Source organism: Pseudonaja textilis, chromosome 8 (assembly GCF_049901715.1).
Source record: "Pseudonaja textilis isolate UNSWEBS1 chromosome 8, rPseTex1.2, whole genome shotgun sequence".
Taxonomy (NCBI): Eukaryota; Metazoa; Chordata; class Lepidosauria; order Squamata; family Elapidae; genus Pseudonaja; species Pseudonaja textilis.
In genome coordinates this window covers 47,898,747-47,920,923 of record NC_141997.1, presented here as the reverse complement: position 1 = coordinate 47,920,923, position 22,177 = coordinate 47,898,747, and the positions used below count along the sequence as shown (strand labels likewise).

Sequence of the window (22,177 nt, the reverse complement as noted above, 5' to 3'; positions counted from 1 at the left end):
CCTCCTCCTCCTCTTCCTCCTCCTCTTCTTCTTCCACCTCCTCCTCCTTCTTTCTTCTCACTTTGCATTTTCTATCTGCAGTGACACCTGCCGAGAAGCAACCGGACAGGTGTTGGGACAAAGGTGACTTGGTTCTGAGGTCCTTGCTAGGATTAGGCCATGATCTTCTGTGTAGCCCTTCCGTAGCAAGGTGAAAAAAAATGTTTGCTAGAAAACAGAGCGTCAGGCAGCTTAGCATTGCAGCGCTCCGAAACTGGAGCAGGTCTGTCAGATTTAGCCTCTAGTCGATCCAGTCTTGCCTTTGGGGTTTGAACGTGGATCAGCCTGGGTGGGTTGTTCTTACAGGTTTCTCTATCTGTGTCTTGAGGAAAGTAGAAAAACCGTTATTTGTTCCAAACTGGAGGAGGTAGAGTAGCTAGGGCACAAACATGTTTTCAAAGTCCTGCACAAGTAGCTCCTTTAGTGTGCATATGCTGATGTTCTGCTTGCAAAACCTGTATATTTTGATATTTCCATCCAGTTCAGTCACATCCATCAAATCATAAGGTGTTTTTTTTTCCCCTTGACTAAATATAAAATAGACATTTCCTGGGACAACAGATCTGTTTTATCATGGGCAATCCAAGCCCACGTCCCTCACCTCCCCCCGCACCAAAAAAGCTGTGTTTAGTTTACTTGGTATGGTGCACCCCAAATTAAAACCTCGCATTTCTGCAGAAAAAGGCTTTAAAGCCTCAGCACGTATTAGCGACATGATATCAAGACTGGGCAGTAGACTTTACACGTTGCATGGACGGTTGCCGCTTGCTAGCAAGCTGCAACCTGAGCAGTGTGACTTGCATGAGTAAATAGCTTAAGCACAAGCCAGAACCCCTCAAAAACAATTTTTAATGTCAGCTGCTGTTCTCTTAGATGCAGTGGAGCCTCTCTCCACCCTGCAGGGTGATCAAATTCTCCAAGTCTTGGAGTAGAACAGAATCCAGTGAGGCAATAATAATAATAATAATAATAATAATAATAATAATAATAATAATAATAATAATAATAATAATAATAAAATGAATATGTGTAAACTACCGCTTAAATGGTTAGTTTGCTTATTCTGCAACCATGCTGACAAATTCTGTGTTGACTTGCAACCGATGCTGGAAGACTGTGCTATGCCATGATTTAGTCTAGCCAAGCATTGGAAAATCAGAGAGAGGGAGAGAGAGAGAGAGAAAGAGAGAGGGAGAGACTAAGCTTTACAGATTTACTCTGTAGAGAAATGTTGCAGGAAGAAAAATGCACCATCATCTTCATCATCATTTTCTAGCAGGGAAAGTGGCAAAGTATAATTCACTTGAACTAAAAAAAAGGAAGGGGATATTTTACACACACACACACGCGCGCGCGCGCACGCGCACGGCCCTATGTATTTCAGAGCTAGCGCTTCTGATTTTACAGGAAAGAAATGGGTTTCAGAAGGCAGCTTCCCAACATGCAAGAAGAAGAAGAAATGAAACAGAGCAGATTTTAAATGAGTTTGAACTGCTCCTTTTAACTGGTGTTCAGAGAACCTGTTAAATATATATATATATATATATATATATATATGCTCCCAACCAAGACTGAAATCTGAAAATCCTACCCGTTCATAGTTCTACAAACACAGACTGTAGTGCACACTGTGCGACCCTCTTGAACTGTGTGTGTGTGTGTGTAATTGTCTTCCTTTGTGTGTAGCAGACAAGCGAACCTGATGGTGTTCCTATCAAAATACTGTGCAGGGAGAGCCCTGAGCTAATGGCTGTTGAACACATGGCCCATGTCACTTGTTTTGTCTTCTAATACTCTCTACTGAATCACAAGGGAGGGACTGGAGTGTATCAAAAGTGACAAAGGCTGATTTTTGTTCCTGGTTCCAAATTTAATGGGAGGAAAGGGCTTATCTTGTTCCTTGACACAGTTCATGAAGGCTGTTTTTTGTTTTGTTTTTTTCAGTAGAACTCCTGGCACACCAAAAGACTAACAGAGTTGGAAAGGACCTTGGAGGTCTTCTAGTCCAACCCCCTGCTTAGGCAGGAAACCCTATATCATTTCAGACAAATGGTTGTCCAACCATCTTCTTAAAAACTTCCAGTGTGAAAGCATTTACAATTTCTGGAGTCAAGTCATTCCACTCATTAATTGTCACTAACTGTCAGGAAAATTCAGACTCTCTTTTTGTTAAACGCTTGTGATTACCATTTTCTTTCTTCTTTTTGATTTATTTTTCCATGCTTGCTAGGGAGCAAACCACTTTGGCAATAGCAAAGGGAGGTATTTTGGTGAGTAAACATGCTTTGGGGTTGAGCTTGGAAGCATCTCTTCCAAAGCCTTCACTTGTCCATGTTAAGGAACCTTCTGCCTTAATCTTGTGTAACTAACAGGCAGCAGGAAGGTATCCTTGACCAGTTAGATCCCTCAAAGTTTGATGGCCATTGATCTGATCTCATGGATTTTGAACTTGGAGATCCAAAGAGCCAAATAGTTTATTCCTATGGGACACTGTAAGCTGTAACATTAGGAGACTAGGTTCCTATGAATGGAAACTTCTCCTAGAATGTCCTCCTTCAGTGGAAGCGATCTCTTTCCTTTTTAATTTCTTCCAGTCTTGTGATATTTTTGGACTGCTGATCCCACCCAGTTTGGTTTTCACTCTTATGGGTATTTTGCTAGCCCATCATTGTCCAGCAAAGCACAAAGGTACACCTGACTATCTTCCCTGTTTCTTTTTCTTAGAAGGCATCTCTGATGGCTTTGCCACCAGCTCCGAGGACTGAACTCCATCCCAGTGTTGCCTTTTAGGTAGACATTACTGGCTTCTGTGCAGAAATTCAGGAGAGACCTTTTTTTTTTCCCTTTGGCTCAGAGAGAGAAAAAAATATCTTGGCCATCTTTGTTTTTTTGGACAGGAAAATTTATATGCAGAGCTGAGGAGCAGAAATTTTCAACACAGAAGCCAAAAGAATTATGCTTTTTAATCAGTGTCCACTGCTATGCAAGATCCCTGATCTATCTATCTATCTATCTATCTATCTATCTATCTATCTATCTATCTATCTATCTATCTATCTATCTTAGGATCTTGCACGCACACAGACACACACACATTTCAATCCTCTACTGCTTTTCATTACTGAAACTATTTCATGTTATGCTTATCATGACTGGGTGTTGCTATCAATTAGAAGAATGGAGCACATCTGAAATTGATTTTAAGAAAAAGTGACAGTTGGAGGAAGAACATTAAGCTAGGACAGAGCTGAAGGTAATTTGATTTATAGCTCATGCATTTAAAATGGATACTTCCCCCCCCCCTCTCCCTTGTGTCACTTGTTTAAATCATGTCTTTGTTAAAGAGGTAAAATGAAGAAGTCAGAATGTCAAATCTACGTTCTCTGCAAACTTCTCAGTGGGGAAAAAAAACAACTCTTTGATATGATGTAATAGCTACTGATAGATACTGAATTTTATTTTGCTAAAGGATTGTAACCCCCCCCAAAAAAAATATGTATGGGCAATATTAGGCCATTAAAGAGTTTTCATGTAGTATAAAGTCCCAATTGGTAAGCTTTTCTTTGAACAGTGTATACTGTATTCTAACTTCTTTTTGTTTTTTGTTCTGAAATTTATATAAATTGAAAGAGAACTTTCTTTCTTGAACAAGGCACAATGTAGTTTCTGTTAAGTTCTTAAGATGATGAGAACTTGGATGAGAACTGAATGTATTACCTAATTACATCTATGAGATATTTTTTTAAAAAAAATGTAACCATGTAGTGACAAAGCTGATTAAAGAGGAAGAGAATTCACCAAACAAAGTAGAATGCTTGAATTCTAATTTTATTTTATTTGTGGTTATTATTATTTCATGGAATGTATCTTGAAAGACATCTTCCTAAGCTTGTAGTTCCAGCCACTTTGGTAGATGGCCTTCACTTCCAATCACAATGACCATTTTATTGTAGTATTTTAATGACAAATGATTTTTTTTTAATGCAACTTTTTTTCTACAGTTCTTGGTTTTGATGTGGGAAATTCTGCTGAGAACATTTCTCTTGTCCAGTTTTTCATGCAAAAGTTCTTCACCTCAAGTACAGATAGGCCTCAACTTACAATGAGTCATAAAATGGGGTGAAACTCACTTAACAAATGTCTCCTTTGGCAACATATATTTTGGTCTTAATTATGGTCATATGTTGAGGACTATCTGGATTGCCGGGAGAGACTCCTGCATGAAATTCCAGAGAATAATTACAAATTTGTGGAGAATAACAGAACATGTACAATTCAGCTTAAGGTGCACGTTTCTTCCCCATTCCCCAAACCTCTTTGTACCTTCCTTGCAAGTTTCCAAAAGTTGCAACCCAAGAATAATTAATTTCAAGATAGTAGCAGAAAAAGGAACAACATGCCTCCAGACGTTGTGAATGCTCCAACACTGGATGTTTTTAAAAAGAAGTTGGATAGCCATTTGTCTGAAGTGGTGTAGGGTTTCTTGCTTAAGCAGGGGGTTGGACTAGAAGACCTCCAAGGTTCCTTACAATTCTGTTATTCTATGCTATTCTAGTTCTAAATAAATGTAATGTATTTGTAATCATATTAACCAGATTTAATGTTTATTAAATGTTCAGGCAACAGGAATAGCACTTAGATTTATATACCACTTTACAGTGCTTTACAGCCCTCTCTAAGTGGTTTACAGAGTCGGCCTCTTGCCCCTAACAATCTGGGTCCTCATTTTACCCACCTTGGAAGGGTGGAAGGCTGAGTCAACCTTGAGCCTGGTGGGATTCGAACTGCCAAATTGCAGTCAGCCAGCAGTCAGCAGAAGTAGCCTGCAGTACTGCACTCTAACCACTGCACCACCATGGCTCAGTATTGACTCATTAAAGAGTTTTAAGATAGTATCGTAAGTATGAACCAAGGCACCAAGCCTCTGAATTTTGATTATGGGATGCTGCAAAGGTTGTACCTGGGGAAAAAAAAAACCCAGCCGTAAATCACTTTTTTCAATGCCATTGTAACTTTAGTCACTAAATGAACAGTTTTAAATCAAGGACCACCTTTCCTCCAACCTAATCCTTATGCACTTCCTTCTGTCTCTCATGGCAGGACGGTTTGAGTCTTCCTGATCTTCCTGGTGGCTTGTCTCAGAACCTGTCTGAGGTTCTCTGAATCTTTTGGAATGTGTGAGGTGCTCACACATACACATCACCAACTCTCAAACGGGCTTTCACCAAAGACAAAGAGAACACAGCCATGATTTCATGAGATTTGGATGTTGTCAACTCATAAAACACTCCTATGCCTGTTTTAGTAGTTGCCATAAAAAGGGGTGAGGGAGAGAGAAGGAACCTGGAAGAGCAGTGCAGCAGTTTGAAATTGAAAGTACATTCCAACTCTTATCTTTAAAAGATTGTAACTAAAATACCAGAGCTTTTTTCCCACAAATATATTTAATTGGAGAATGTGAATGATGACATGCAGCCAGTGAACATGCTTAATTGGAGAATCTGGCTTATGAGACACCAAGGGGGGGAAGGGGGAAACAGGGTCACAGGTGACTGTAATTAAGTATGCCAGAGTTGGCTTCATACAGAGCAATGCCAGTATGTTGCCTTTAATAAATCCTTTGAAGTTTTTTGAAGTTTGGCTCAAGAATTAAGATTTAATTAGGGCAATTGCTGGAATCTTGACAGATATCATATTTATCTCCTTAGCGATGGGTGTATTTCTTTATCTTAGGAGTCTGTAGAAATTCTCAGTCATCCAGGTCATGGTTGTCCCAAAGGTGCTTCGTCAGGAGGCAACTGGACTTTTTGGTTTTTTACTTTTGAAGATGTTTTGCTTCTCATCCAAGAAGCTTCTTCAACTTTGATAGGATAATGAATAGGATCCATTCAGTGGTGGGATTCAGCCAGTTCGCATCACTTCAAGAGAACCGGTTGTTAACTTTTTGAGCAATTTGGTGAATTGGTTGTTGGAAGCAATCATTAGGGCAGAGAGCTGGTTGTTAAATTATTTGAATCCCATCACTGGATCCATTCCTGCCTATCCCGTCAGAGCTGAAGAAGCTTTTTGGATGAGAAGCGAAACAACTTCAAAAGAAAAACAAAACAAAACAAGAAGGTCCAGTTGCCTCCCGTAGAATCACCTTTGGGTTCTTCATCTTATGTTCTTAACAGGGTAGGATGTTTCCAGATGTCCTTCGATAAAGTCATATTAGCCTATTTATAATTTCTCCATTTATTTTTCTCCCATTTGGCTCTAAGATTTAGTTTTTATAAGAAGTTGCATTCTCAGGGCAATGTGTGCCCCTTGGTCTAATCTGTAGTTTGTAGAGATTGTTGTGGACTAAATCCCTTCAGAGGACAGATGAGAGTGGCTCACAAACCAGATAAACACTAGGCTCAGCTGTTGGATGGATTCAGGTGACACGCTACATCAGAGTACACAACATTATAGCATGGCTTGTTTGGTAGCCGTAATAATTAGCTTACAGGTTAAAGAAGTTTACGGAGGCACCTGCAGGATTGGAAGATGAGCATCAGATAATCATCAGATGGTTAATGTGCAGCCTTTGCAGCCCCAGGACACAAACTCTGCAGGTGTGCAAACCCACATCACACCCACGGAAAGAGGACAGAGCTTGTTTGTGCAATGTTATTTTTTGTTTTTATCTCAAATGCACACTTACCTTTAATCCAGATGAAGGTGCTACTGGTAGCTTCTGACATACAGGTAGTCCTTGACTTATGACCATTTGTTTAGCAAGAGCACTAGCACTTAGACTTATATACTTATATAAGTATATATACTTATACAAGTATAGGCTTATATAAGTATAGACTTATATACTGCTTTACAGTGCTTTCCTCTCCAAGTGCTTTACAGAGTCAACCACTTGCCCCCAACAATCTGGGTCCTCATTTTACCAATCTTGGAAGGATGGGAGGCTGAGTCAGCCTTGAGCCTGGTGGGATTCGAACTGCCAAATTGCAGGCAGCTGACAATCAGCAGAAGTAGCCTGCAGTACTACACTCTAACCACTGTGTCACTGAGGTTCAAGTGGCCATTTGATGTTACAAACAGTTCTGAAACAAGTTACTTAATGACTGGGTTTTTTTCCCACACTAAACGACCGTCGCATTGTCCCCATGGTAATGTGATCTAAATTAGGATGCCTGGCAACTGGTTCATGATTTATGTTTAATGATGTGGCAGTATGCATGCGATCCCCTTTTATGACAAGCAATGTCCACGGGGAAGTAAGATTGACTTACCTTAAGTGTTACTAACTTAACAAGTGCACCAATTCACTTCACGGTGGCCAGAAAGTCATAAAATCCAGCAAAACTCACTTAAACAATATCTTGCTTAGCCACATAATTTTGGGCTCCACTGTGGTTATATGTTGAGAACCGCCTGCAGATGTAAAGGTGGAATTTTAACAGGTAGCAAATGAATTTAATGAATAAAATTTTAATGAATAAAATTAAAATTAAACCAAGGTGTCATACAGATGCCATTTTTCTGTACCTAACTGTGGCTTGTAGGTTAAGCCATGACTGGATAGGTAGTGTACCTTCTGCAGGACTATAAATTCTAGTTTACAAGTCACAGTCAGGATATTCACACACAAAACCTCCAGATCAGAAGGGAAAATTCTCTGTGAGATATGGTTGCCATTGAAAACAGGCTGCCTTGAATTTTTCTGCACAGAGAGAATATTCCTTTTTCCATTTGAAAAAAATATCCAGAGCATTTTACTAGACCTGTTTGAAGTGTTATGAGTGCATTTGGTGATAATATTGTGAAGGCAACTTGCAGTACACACCATGACATTGCAAACAACTCAACTGTTAAAGTACTTAAAATAGTGTGCAGGAGTGTTCGTAGACACAAACACCTACATTTATATATAACTAGCTTTCAAAACAGAATCCTTATGGATGGTTTAGCAGGAAAGTTCTACCTGGTAAAGGATATTTAATGGTTTCTTTCCTTGAATTTTTGCTGAAGTCTGCAACTTTGTTCTCCAGGTTCCCAGAAAAATGAACCAGATTATAACGAATTAAAAAACAAACAAACCACTGAAGGGCTGTTCAGATCCACATAAATGTAAGTCTAGCAAGCATGTCACAGGGATGATGAGATGGTATACTTGTTGGAATTCACATAATTGTCTGCTGTGCTAAGAAAAAAGTGGTCCATCAGAGTCCATCTTGTACATTTAAGGAAGGAGAGTATGGAGGAAATCTTTCCATTTGCCCTTTCCTTGAGCATGTAGCAACTTAATATTCATGTTAGCTATCCTGGAGAAAAAAAGACCAAGGTAGGCTGAGAAAATAAAAAGTAGTTGGATTTACTATAGAAAAAAAGATGTTGAGACTCTAGAAAGAGTGCAGAGAAGAGCAACCAAGATGATTAGCGGGGCGGAGGCTAAATCATACAATGGATGGTTAAGGGAATTTGGTATGTGTAGCCTAATAAGATAAGATTTAGGGGTGATATGGTATGGTAGCAGTCTTCTGGCACTTGACAGAGAAGAGAGGGTTGACATTCTCCAAAGCACCTGAGGGCAGGACAAAAAGTAACGTGTGGAAGCTCATTAAAGAGACATCCAACCTAGAACTAAAAAAGAAACTTTAGAGTTGTGGAAAAGATTAGACAACCGTTTGTCCAGGATGGAATAAGGGCTTCTGAGTTGGAAAGGGGATTGGACTACAAGCCCTCCAACTTCTCTTCCCTCCTGATGATCGTATGTTCTCTTTACTTCTTGTAAACACGTCAACTGATGAATGTAGAAACTAATTTTATAACCTGTAGCAGGTGGGCGGTGTCAACAAAATAATCTTTGTGTGTAATAATCTTTGTGCTTGCTCCAAGAGTAAGCCCTATTAATTTCAATGTGATTTGCTCCCATCAGAGGGAATGAGATTAATCAGTGCACTATTTTTTCCACTTGAAGCATAGTTTTCAGCACCTTCTCCAGCATAATACGTGGCCTGTAAAAGTAGCTGGTTAGAATTAGGTTAGCTGCTTTTGAAGGGATACCCTTTTCTCAGTTCACTTTTGGTGTAATTGTGGGAAGATTTATTTATTTATTTTTTCTAGACTGACTTGGTGTTATAGTTGTTGGAAGAAATAGCCATCTGGTTCCGTTCCAAGTGGGGAGAAAGACACTGGAAACATGGAGGCTGATTGAAAAGGTGTCTTGATGGACAAGACCATGTGGGTTTAAGGTCCTGGGCAGCTGACCACATGGGGTTGAGAGTGAGGGTTATTTACACCCTCTATTGGGGCTTGCCCTTGAGCTTCCTGTTCCTGTGCAAGAATATGTATTCTATTGGCTGCTGTCAGACTCGCTTGCAGTTATGCAGGGGTCATAGCTGAGGTTTGTCTGAGCTCCCAGGTTTGGTTGAAGCTTGGAGGGTGATGTAATGAATAGGCTTGTGTTCCGAAAGGATGTTGGGCAATTTCTATTGTGTTTTAACGGCTTTGTTGTGGTTTGGATCTTGAGTGAGGGCTTATCCTATCACCCTGAGGTGGAAGGTCTTTTGTCTTATAGAGAGAATGGCCCAGTCCTGCCGGGGTTATTAACAAAGGCGGGAGCTGCTTTCCAAGAGCATGTTTCTCTTTTGGGGAAATATAACGTTCTGCCTTTTTAATATTTCTCAAAATACTTTATTCTTCTAGGAGGGATGGGTGCTAACTTTCTACGTACTGGAAGTCGTTTCTAATGAAGCCAGCAAAATCTACCATCTATAGCTAAGGGCTGCACAATGGGGTTGTAGAAACCCAGAGATTTCCTTGAGGGTAGCAAATTCCACCAGGAAAAATCTCAACTCTCTGCTGTCGCCAGTGGCCATTCAGGTCCTTGCATGAATATATGCTGGCTATCTGAACTAGAGTCGAAGCTACAGGCAGATCAAACTTTGAGTCGTGGTTAGATATTTTGTTTCCTTTCCATAAGAGTGTTTAAACGAAGGAATGGAAAGAGACCCATTCATGTAATATTAAATTGTTGCTTGGTTTCCCATTTAAACTCAGATTTTATATGTTTTGGGACCACAGTGTGCTACTGACTATATATTAAACACCTGCACCAACTTAGTATAACACATTTAACTCAAATGGGGTTGGCCTATTTGTAATTGAGCATATTCTGCAAACGCAGAGACTGTGCCAACAGAGTCTAACTTTTATTTACAGCGCCCACGGAAACCTGATCTTATGCTTGAGAAATCTCTTGCTTTTGGTGTCACTAAAGTGACAGCCCTGTAGGTCATACCTGGTGGCTGACTAATGGAGTCAATAAGGAATGTTGTGTGTTACAAGCCTGGCATGCTTGATGGAGTTTTCAGGCAAGCTTTCCTTAACCTTCCCTTGATAATTCTTGACAAATGATTTGCTGGGGTGTTATTGATGAGATGGGATGTGGTGACTCAGTGGCTAAGATGAGAAAGGTCAGCAGTTTGGCAGTTCGAATCCCTAACACCACATAATGGAGTGAGCGCCCGCTACTTGTCCCAGCTTCTGCCAATCTAGCAGTTTGAAAACACATAAAAAAATGCAAGTAGAAAAATAGGGATCACTTTGGTGGGAAGGTAACAGTGTTACGTGTGCCTTTGGCATTTAGTCATGCTGGCCACATGACCATGGAGAAGTCTTTGGACAGTGCTGGCTCTTCAGCTTTGTAACAGAGATGAGCACTGCCCACTAGAGCCAGAAATGACTAGGACATTTATCATTACCTATTGATGAGATGTGCAGTCAGGGCTTATTTAAGTGAACCATGAGAGGCCAATCCGATTGAGATGACCATCAGAAGAAAGGCCAGCCCTATCCTGGTTAGAATCATCCATCACACTGAGCCAAAATGATTGGAAAACCCAGGCATTGGAGTGTAGGGATTCAAAAAAGTCAGCAGTACGGCCATTCTTAGAGGACTATGATTAGGTTGGCACATTTCACTGTTTTATTTAACTATGAGGGCATCCTTGCTGCTCTCTGAGCTTGGTTGTTTTCTTGCAGACATTTCATTGCTGAACTAGGTAACATCATCAGTGCTAGAAGAAAGTGAGGTTTGCTCTGACCTTATATATCTAGGGAGATTCTCAGTCATCCAGGCCATGGTTGTCCCAAAGGTACTTTTTCAAGAGGCAGCTTGGTTTTTATTTGAAGAGGTTTCGCTTCTCATCCAAGAAGCTTCTTCAGGGTGAAGGTTCATTCGCTGAGCTTATAGGTTGGTTTCCAAACATTTCATCACCAAGCTAGGTAACATCTTCAGCGGAGTTGAGGGGGATCCCCTGAGCTCCACTGAAGATGTCACCTAGCCTGGTAATGAAACGTTTGAAAACCAACCCACAAGCTCAGAGAACAAATTTTCACTCTCATCCTACGCTGGAGCTGCAGTGACTCACCACGATTGCAAAGCTTCTTCAGCTCTGACTGAATTTCCCCACTATCCTGTCAGAGCTGAAGAAGCTTCTTGGATGAGAAGTGAAACATCTTCAAAAGAAAAAAAAAAAAACAAAGCAATTTTGAGATTAGATTATACCTAATGGCCTGCTCAGTTAGTATTAGTGGGCATGGACTTATAGATTCCACTGTCCCAATGGCAGCCGGTTATTTTTGTTAGCTTGATTGGCAGTTTTTTCAGTGGGGTATTGTTTGCTTCTTGACGGACCATCTGATCTCAACTTTGGAGTTAATCTAGGCTCACCTGGCTGTCGATTGTCAGTCGGGAGGTTTTCTGAGTAAGTCACAATCCACAGAGTTTATAAAACACACCAGAAGGCTGAGTCAAGATAACATTATAAAGAGCCGTGGTGGCACAGTGGTTCGAGTACAGTACTGCAGCCTACTTCTGCTGACTGGCTGCAATTTGGCAGTTCGAATCTTCCCCAGGTTCAAAGTTGGCTGAGCTTTCCATCCTTCCAAGGTTGATAAAATGAGGACTCAGATTGTTGGGGGGGCAATATGCTGACTCTATAAATTGCTTAGAGAGGGCTGTAAAAGCACCGTGAAGTGGTGTATAAGTCTTAAGTGCTATCGCTATAACCCAAAACCAGCAATGTTATGGTTGAGGTGGTGGTTTTTTTTTTTAAAGCTTACATAGAGCTCAATTTCAGGAAATAGGAGACCTTGGTCCTTCTCTGTTACAACTATCATCTCCGGTTTTGCAACTTCTAGAAGTGATGAAGCTGCTGAGTATCTATTCTGCATCGAATAATCGATCAGATTTTTGTGCATCTAATAACCCTTCTGATTATATGTGTGGTATCCCCAGTTCCTGGGAATACCCTTCTTTTCTTATCCTTCTTTTCAAGGTTTAGGGTCCTTCTCCCCTGCAAATATGGAGCCATTCTCTCCTCAAAAAATAATAATAGTAGTAAAATCTTAAAGCAGAACTGAACACTCTTTTGATATTTGGGATCTCTTTGGGGATCAGGAGATTGGATTGGGATAATAATGCACAGTAGGTAGGACTGGTTTTCATTGATGCAGGAGGGCTGGAGATTTTTTTTTATCTATCTATGCATGCATCCATTTTATTATAGGAGTTAAAGGACAGTTTTACAGATAGTCCTTGACTTATAGGCATAGTTGAGACTGGAACTTTCATAGCTAAATAACGGAGTTCTTAAATGAATCCTGTCTGATTTTATGACCTTTTTGTTTTAATGGCATGGTGGTTAAATGAATGAATCCTGGTTGTTTAAGGGACTCACGTGAATCTACTTTCTCCAACTGCAAGTTGACTTTGCATGTTGAAAGCCTGCTGGTATTGGATGCTACAGCAGTCATAAATACATGGCGGTTGTCGAACACTAAATTTTGATCACATGGGGATGCTGCAATATTTCTGAGGATTAGTCGTACTTCACTTTCTTCCATGCTGTCGTAACTGTGAGCCATTGCCAAAGGAATGATTCTGGATACGAAGAATACCTGTAAGCTGCTTCCTGTCTTGGAATGGGAGAAACTGTGTCCCTGGGTTTTGGCTGTGATGGTTTGAGTGAAAATTGGGGGTCTGGTGGAAGGAGCATTGGCTGTGTTTAAGGTTACAAAGAAAGGGCAACTTAAGGCTACCCTCATTCTTTGTTTGTTTCAAGTAAAGTTTCAAGTATCTTGGAGGTTTATCTTTTTCAGGGGGCCTGTTAGAACTTGAGAGATGTGGAGGCTCAGTGGCTAAGATGCTGAACTTGTCAATCAGAAAGGTTGGCAGTTCAGCATGTTCGAATCCCTAGCATCGCATAATGGAGTGAGCTCCTGTTACTTGTCCCAGCTTCTGCCAACCTAGCAGTTCGAAAGCATATAAAAAAAATGCAAATAGAAAAATAGGGACCACTTTGGTGGGAAGGCATTCTGTGCACCTTCGGTGTTTAGTCATGCCAGCCATAGGACCACGGAGATGTCTTCGGACAGCACTGGCTCTTCGGCTTTGTAATGGAGATGAGCACCGCCCCCTTAGAGCCAGAAACATTTACCTTTATTAGAACTTGAAAGTTACACCTAAGCAAAGAATATACAGGCTTGCACTTTTGCCTCTTATTTGCAAAATAACAGAGTTGGAAGGGACCTTGGAGGTCTTCTAGTCCAACCCCTTCTTTAGCCAGGAGATCCTACACCAGGGTGACAAACTGATGGCCCACAGGCTGGATGTGTCACACGCAGGCAACGCCTACCCCAGCTCCACGAAGGGAAAAAACACCACGAAATGTCACATGATGGCCATGTGATGCCACAAGTTTGACACCCATGCCCTACACCATTTCAGACAAATGGTTGTCCAATCTCTTCTTTAAAACCTCCAATGTTGGAGCATTCACAACTTTTGGAGGCAAGTTGTTCCACTGATTAATTGTTCTCACTCTCCGGAAATTTCTCCTTAGTTCTCTCCTTGATTAGTTTCCAACTTTTGCATCTTGATCTGCCCTCAGGTGCTTTGGAGAGTAGGTTGATCCTCTCTTCTTTGTGGCCCCTCAAATATTGGAACACTGCTATCATGTCTTCCCTAGTTTTTCTTTCCACTAGAATAGAATAGAATTCTTTATTGGCCAAGTATATTTGGACACACAAGGAACTTGTCTTTGGTGCATATATTCTCAGTGTACATAAAAAAAAATACATTCATCAAGAACCATAAGATACAACTGTAATAGTCATAGGTTATTATAATCAATCAAATCACACATAGGTTACTAATACACAATCAAAACATACTAGGAAAACAAATGAAATTATATAAATTGTAAAGATACAAGCAACATGGTTATAATCTTAAGTGGGAAGAGGTAGATAATAGGAAGGATGAGAAGAATAATAGTAATACAATCTTACTAAGTAATTTGACAGTGTTTTGGGAGTTAGTTGTTTAGCAGAGTGATAACATTGGGGGAAAAAACTGTCCTTATGTCTAGTTGTTCTGGTGTGGAGTGCCTTATAGCGTCATTTCTTTTCACTAGACATACCCAATTCCCGTTCTTCGTATGTCTTAGCCTCCAATCCCTTAACCATCTTTGTTGCTCTTCTCTGCACTCTTTTCCAGAGTCTCAACATCTTTAAGTAGAACATCTATTGTTAGAATTTAGGGTTGGCTAGTTAGATGGGTTGACCCCGGAGTCAGAAAAGCAGAAGAAAATAGCTTCTTACAAGAACTGGAGGGTGACAGGGCTTAGACACAATTCTTTATTTGAAAGAGTTGAGCTAAAGTCATGGTGAAGCATGAATGCACAGTCTTGGGGCAGGAGCCATTGCATGTTCAGAAGTCAGCTTTGGGAAGAGAGTCCCGGTTTAGTCTGATTCAGCAAAGCAAAATCCAGTTCTCCTTACAGCCCAGATCATTGAAACAAGACAAAAGACATTTGTTCTGTTCGTTTCAGATGCAAGCATCCTTGAATGCAAAGCAGGGCAAGGAAGAAGGAAAAAAAAAAAAAAGCAACTAGCCGTAATTCCGTGCTAACAGTAAACAGCTCTCTTTCGTTCTTCCTTTAAAAAAAAAAAAAATCTGGCAAACAAGTCCCGCTTTCTTTTCTCTCTCTCTCTTTTTTTCACATTTCCAAAAGAGATGAAAGAAAGGATGGATAAAGGGGGAAAAAAAAAAGCAGATACAGGTTTCTTTGAAAGCCGGGCGACAAAGTGGCATTGAAAACTCCCTACATATGCAACTTGTGTTGAGGATCACAGAGAATATTTACGGTCCTTGTGGTCGGATGGGGAAAGATTTGTCAAGAGATGATGGAATAAGAGGAGCTGGCTGTAGCTTTTTACAGAACAGTGACAAGAAGGGAGGGAAAAGAGCCTATTCTGCAAGGAGCACTCAAGCTGAGAGCCACCACAGTTTGCTGCAGTAGGCAGTCCTGTAACATTTTAAGATAAACTACAGATCATTCTAATACTTCCAGGCACCTGATGTTTACGATGTGCCAACAGATTACTGTCAAATCCCACTGCAACCTAATCACCAGGTGTCTCATGTACATCTGAGAAAAGAAAAGATTTCAAGGGAGAAGGGAAAAAAATAAAAAACCCCTTAGGCTATGCTCATGCTGTTGTACTATGTAATGATGTTCCGCTGTTTGCTTTTTTAAAACTTTGCTGCATCTACTTGGAGAAATCCCAACTGTGTGTGCAGGTGGTGGGTGCAAAGAAGAAAGATAAGACTCAGGAGCAGGAGGAGGAGAACTGTGGGTCCTTGGTGCTCTCTGTGCTTGATGGTTTTCTGCAGACTTTTCATTACTCAACTAGGTAATATCATCAGTGCTAGAAGGGAGGGGTATTTGCAGGGAGGAGGAAGGGATAAAGCAACTTCTTGTACTCCAGAAGTAAAAAATAAAAATAAAATGAGGGCCTTCTTACTACCCTTTAGCCATGTGGTCCTATTCTGTAATCTGTTGTTCATGGTAGTTACTGACATTGCCTCCGATTTTGGAAAGAAAAGAGTAAAAAAAAAATGAGGCCACAATTTTGCTAAGGAGTGCAAAAACCACAGGGATTTTCACCTTGGTGAAGGTGCCCAGTGGAGAAGTCCCACTAAAGATAGTCAGCCATAACTGTGATTAATGGGAAAGTTTGACATTGCACTGACATTGGACCAAGGTGAATATTACAGTAGAGGAATTTTACCAAGAGCACCCTACTTTTTCACTGTAACACTGGACTATCAGGCATCTATTCTAGACCTTCATAAATATAGTGATTTATTTTAATTGAATTCATTACGGATGGAGATTAGCTTTATTAAATGTAAGAATGGTGACAGTGGGTTGCTCTGGCATCTTGGCAATTCATAATTAGTGGGAGAACTATTCTCCAAAGCATTTGAGGGCAGGACAAGAAATAACAACTGGGAGATCATCAAAGAAGGATCCAACATAGAATTAAGGAGAAATTTACTATCGAGAAGAACAATTAATCCGTGGAATGGCTTGCCTCCAGAAATTATGGTGCTCCATCACGGAGGTTTTTGAAGAGAGATTGGGCAGCCAATTGTCTGTAATAGTGTAAGATCTTCTACCTGAGCAGGAATTGAACTAGAAAACCTCCAAGCATCTTCCCAAGATTTATTTTCTATTTCCTACGTTCTATTTTCTCTCTTCCAAGTTCAAAGTAGTTCTATTTCTGCTTCTTTTCTGAGCCAGTTATTCAGGTGCCATCTCCTGCTGAACTTAAATTTTATGAGTTTCCTTTTATGGCGATAGCATAGAATCTGTAGCTGCAAATAAGCAAATTTAGCACATCAAAGTTTGTAGAGAGAATTTGATTAGAGCTATTCCTGGAGTCCAGCTTCTGTCTTTAATACGGAAGCCTCAATATTTTTCAAGTGAAGTTTTAAATACCGCCAATATTTCTTCATGGTGGCAGAGTATTCTTAAGTGATCCTATGTCAGTTCTGATTATTATTTCAATGGAAAGAAGATCAGCAGGAACCAGTCAGGATCAGGGCTACAATTCTACAGAGAGAGATAGGATCCTTTCTTTCGTAAACATTGGATGCGGCATAATTGCAAAGAGCAATCAGAAATGATTTCTGTTGTTGGATGGACATCCGTACTACTGATGTGTTTTTTTCAGAAAAACAAGGAGGCAGAGATTGAGATTAACCCTCTCTGCAATCCCAAACATTTAAAAAACAACTGCAGATGGAATAACTTTCCTTTAAGCCTCCAAAAGGGGATGTGGGGGCTCAGTGGCTAAGATGCTGAGCTTGTTGATCAGAAAGGTCGGCAGTTTGGCAGTTCGAATCCCTAGCACCGCGTAATGGAGTGATCACCTGTCACTTGTCCCAGCTTCTGCCAACCTAGCAGTTCGAAAGCATGTAAAAATGCAAGTAGAAAAATAGGGAGCCCTTTGGTGGGAAGGTAACAGCGTTCCAGGCACCTTCGGCGTTTAATCATGCTGGCCACATGACCATGGAGACATCTTTGGACAGCGCTGGCTCTTCAGCTTTGTTATGGAGATGAGCATCACTGCCTAGAACCAGGAACGACTAGCATGTATGTGCGAGGGGAACCTTTACTTTTACCTTTAAGCCCCCAAATGACCCATTTCCATTCTGCAGTCCCATCCAAGTCCCTACCAACCAATGTATCAAATGCTAAATAATTCATTCAAGCTTCACAGGGATGTTGATTTTATTCCATAGCCTGATTCATTTGTTGAAATGATGAAACTAACAGTGCAAAATGCACTGAAAGGGCAGTGTTACAATGGTACAACATTTGTGGTGTTATTTGACAACTTCTTTCCATCTGCTGATGCCTCTACTTGAACACAATTTCTTCTTCTGGTCCTTATTTGTCAATCCCAGCTGTAAATTGTAGGAGATGATATAACAGTTATGGTCACCACAGTATAAAAAGATGTTGAGACTCTGGAAAGTGTGCAGAGGAGGATCAACAAAGGATTGAAAGGCTAAAATATACAAAGAATGGTTGCAGGAATTGGGTATGTTTAGTTTATCATGTCTAGGGTGACATGATAGCACTATGCCAATATTTGAGGGGCTCTTAGAAAGATGAGGGGGTCAAACTATTTTCCAAAGCATGAAAAGGCAAGACAAGAAACAATGGATGGAAATTAAACAAGGAGAGAAGCAACCTAGAATTTAAGGAGAAATTCCCTAACGGTGAGAGCAATCCACCAATGGAACAGCTTTCCTTAAGAAGTTGTGAATGTTCCAACACTGGAGGCTTTTATGAAGAGGCTGGACAACCATTTGTCTGGAATGGTATAGGGTCTCTTGCTCGAGCAGGAATTGGACTAGAAGACCCCCAAGGTCCCTTCTATCTCTATTATTCTATGTTTTAATGAATAGAAGCAGCAGGGATTCATTCTGACTTGTGGAAAAGTCTCCTTTTCTAGATTCTTGAAAACTGGCCTTGTCCTGATGCCAAGAAAACCATGCTTCCTTTTTTTTTTACATCCCTATGGTACCTATGGGCAATAGCTTTTGTATGTTGTGTTTTTAAATACAAAGGACTAGAGAAGTTTATAGGTGAAGACACAAGTTTTGCTCTTATTCTCCACTGTCTCTTGCTTGATCCTTTTTTTAAAAAAACTTAGGGATAAGTTTAAAAATAATTTTGGGAAGCTGTTACAAGGTTGAAAAGTAAACTTAAAAGTAAACTCTGTTGCTGCTGCACAGAATATGCTACCCCTACTATCAGATATATATATATATATATATATATATATATATATATATATATATATATATATATATATATATATATATATATATATATTTGTTTTCTGAGGTTCTCAGTAGTTTATATGTAGATCTTTGGTTGTTCAGGTTTTCTCCGCGTAAGATTTGAGTATCGGCAAGCTTTGATGAAGTCTCATTCATCATCTTCAGGCTTCTGTCTCCAACTCTGAGAAGCACAGAGCTGGAGACAGAAGCCTGAAGATGATGAATGAGACTTCATCAAACGCTGCCTAGATACTTCAAATCTTACGCGGAGAAAACCCGAACAACCAAAGATCTACATATATATATATATATAAACATTAAGAAATGTTGTTTAGATCTTGTGCAAGTTTTAAAAACATAAAACTTGCAGGTGTTTTATGGAAGCCTGAAAGCAGTTGCCATTTTTTTTTTCAAGCTCTCAGGAAAACAAGAGTTGGAAGGACCTTGGAGGTTTTTTAATCCAACCGCCTGCTCAGGTAGGATTTCAGACAAATGGCTGTCCAATTTCTTCTTTAAAACCTCCAGCAATGGAGCACCCACAACTTCTGTGGGCAAGTCATTCCACTGATATTGTTTTCACTGTCAGGCAATTTCTCCTTATTCTTAGGTTATTTCTTTCCTTGATTAGTTTCCATTCATTGCTTCTAGTCCTGCCTTCGGGGGCTCTGGGGAATAGGTTGGCCCTCTCTTCTTTTGGGGCAACCTCTTAGATATTGGAAGAATCTCACCCTAATCTACAAAACAGCAAACATGCTGAACTCAAGCTTCTGTGAGGGTTAAAGCATTTCTTCTGTTCCAAACTGTTTTTGAAGTGAGCACGGCCTCAGTGCTCAATGTTTTGCTCTGTGCCTGGTGGTTGTGTTAATTTATTTATTGCAAATCTGCTTAGAGCAAGTCGGAGCACTCCTTCTCCTCCTCTGTCCAATTAGGCTGGTAAAGGAGAAGCCCAAATAATAAACATTAACATTTGCACTGTATATCATTTCAAAATATTTGCAACTCATTAGAATAATGCTTGGAATTGAAAATACACGAAAGCAGAGCCTTGGAAAAGGCTGAGTCTCTTTTTCTTTGCTTAAGCGAATAATTATTATTATTATGGTTGGTCGCGCAGTCAGCGAGATGTTTAGGTTGGATTTTTATTCATGTTGAGTCCTGCCCAAGTGCCTGGAGAGGCAGTTGTTCTTGTGTGATGATGTTAGAGATTAGAAATACAGTATTTACCTTTTTTCTGAATGTCTCATTATTATCGTGTTTCCCCGAAAATAAGACCTCTACCCCCAAAATAAGACTTAGCTTGATTTTTACATGTGTGCCCAATATAAGCCCTACCCCTCAAAATAAGCCCTAGTCAAGACTCCGCCTTCTCCGTTGCACCTGGTTGCATAGGATGGGGTGAGGTGCAGAGGTAAAAATCAAGTGAGGGTAGGGATGAATGTGTGTGTGTGTGTGTGTGTGTGTGTGTGTAGCTGTTTACCTTTGGACAGTTGCAGCCAGACCTCACACACCCTGACACCTGCCTCCACTTACTGGTCCACTTCTTCTGCGGCCACTTGTCACTGTTTGTGCACGTTGCCCCCGATAGAAAGATCGTTGCAGGATGTAAGCTGTTCCAAAATAAAGCTGTCTTTTGCAGCTTCATTATTATTAGGGTAGGTTGCACAGTCAGCCAGATGTTTAGACTGCCCTTTTAAATCTACCTGTTGAGTTCTTCCCAAGGACTTGGGATCAGCAGATGTTGCTGTTTGATGATTTTAAAGATATTGTGGCAGGATATAAACTTGTCCCAAGCTAAGCTGCCTTTTGCAATTGACTGATGGTCATTTTGTAAATGCTGATGGAGTTGCAATGATGCTCCAGATGTTTTAGGATTGCACCCAAAGCACCTATTGCTATTGATACTATCTTTGCTTTTTTTTTTTTTTTTTTTGGTCACATCTGTTCTGTGTGCAGCCTTTCATATTTTTCTCCAGGGTTTGTTGTTGTTGTTATTGTCGTTCTATTCTGCTGTGTTCAGGTACTGCTGTGTTCACCATCCAGGCGTTTTTTAAATTTATCTTATAAATAATAATAATAAAAAAAACCTAGGTGCCAGCTGCTTGTCGGTCTGAATTCTAAAGTCCCAGAGAACTTTAGCTTCTTCATTTTGTTTATTATTTAATCTATTTTGTGGTCTTATCAGTTCTTGCTTGCAGGCAAAGATATTTCCTGCAGATATTCCAATGCACTATGTGTCATGTTGTTGTTTGTAATCAGTCTGTGTTATCTTCTTCCAGCAGCTGACTAGGTGGTCCCCTGTTCCTTCAAGCATTTTTTTTTTTCAGAAGCAGTATTTGTTGTCTGTTGCTACCTTCTCAATTCTGGCTTTACATCCTTTTTGTATTACACAAGCCTTGGTCCCTTGAAATGAGAATTGATCCCCCGTCTCCTTCAACTTTTAACCAGTTGTGAACCTGTTGTTATCTGCTAATCCTTCTTCATGTGATGGTCCTGTAATATTGCACCTTGCTGTGTCTGATTTCTGTTCTTCCTTGAGTCTTTTTTGTAGCCCAGTTTGGTCTCTCCAGTGGTCAGTGAGCCTTCATGTCAACTTCTTCATGTCAACATCTTAACTGTCCATCAGATATTGTTACAATTAATATTAGCATAACAATAGCATTTGGAAATTTATTCACTTTATTTATTTATTTGGTCAAGCATGCATTTGACAATATATATAAGTATAAACATGATTATTAAAAAAAATATATACGAATAAAAGGGAACATTACGACAGGGACAGTAGGCATGTTGGTGCGCTTATGTACACCCCTTACAGACCTCTTAGGAATAGGTTGAGGTCAACAGTAGACAGTCTGACGTTAAAGGGTTTGAGGTTAGTGGAAGAAACCACAGAGTCAGGTAGAGTATTCCAGACATTGATCACTCTGTTCTTGAAGTCATAATTCCTGCAATTAAGTTTGGTGAGGTTTACCCTGAGTTTGTATCTATTGTGTGCTTGTGTATTGTTCAGGTTGGAGGTGAAGTAACCATTGACAGGTAGGACACTGTAATGGGTAATTTTATGTACTATGCCTAGGTCAGACTGAAGATAGCATAATTCTAAGTTATCTAAGCCTAAAATTTCAAGTCTGGAGGCATAGCGTATTCTGTTGTGAGTAGAGGAGTGGAGGCCTCTTCTTGTGAAATATTTCTGGACTCTCTCGATTGTATTAATGTCCAATATGCAGTGCACATTCAGGACTTTCTGGGTGTCAAGGTATTATCTGCATATTATCCCAACAATTTTGGTCCTTATTTTACTGGCCTTGAAAGGGTGGAAGGTTGAGTTAACTTGAGCCCATATAGATGGAACTCCAGGCTGTGGGCAGAGTTAGCCTGCAATACTGCATTTTAACCACTGCACCACCTGGGCAATATAATATCATTGCTCTGTTTTCTTTGTTT

The 22,177-nt window shown here is 40.2% G+C and overlaps 1 protein-coding gene across 1 annotated transcript in view; it reads left to right on the top strand.

Annotated features, from left to right (window-relative positions):
• The window catches only part of PCDH17 (protocadherin 17), a 174,837-nt gene that overhangs the window by 3,030 nt on the left and 149,630 nt on the right, over positions 1–22,177 (top strand). The gene's annotated exons all lie outside the window — the stretch shown is intronic.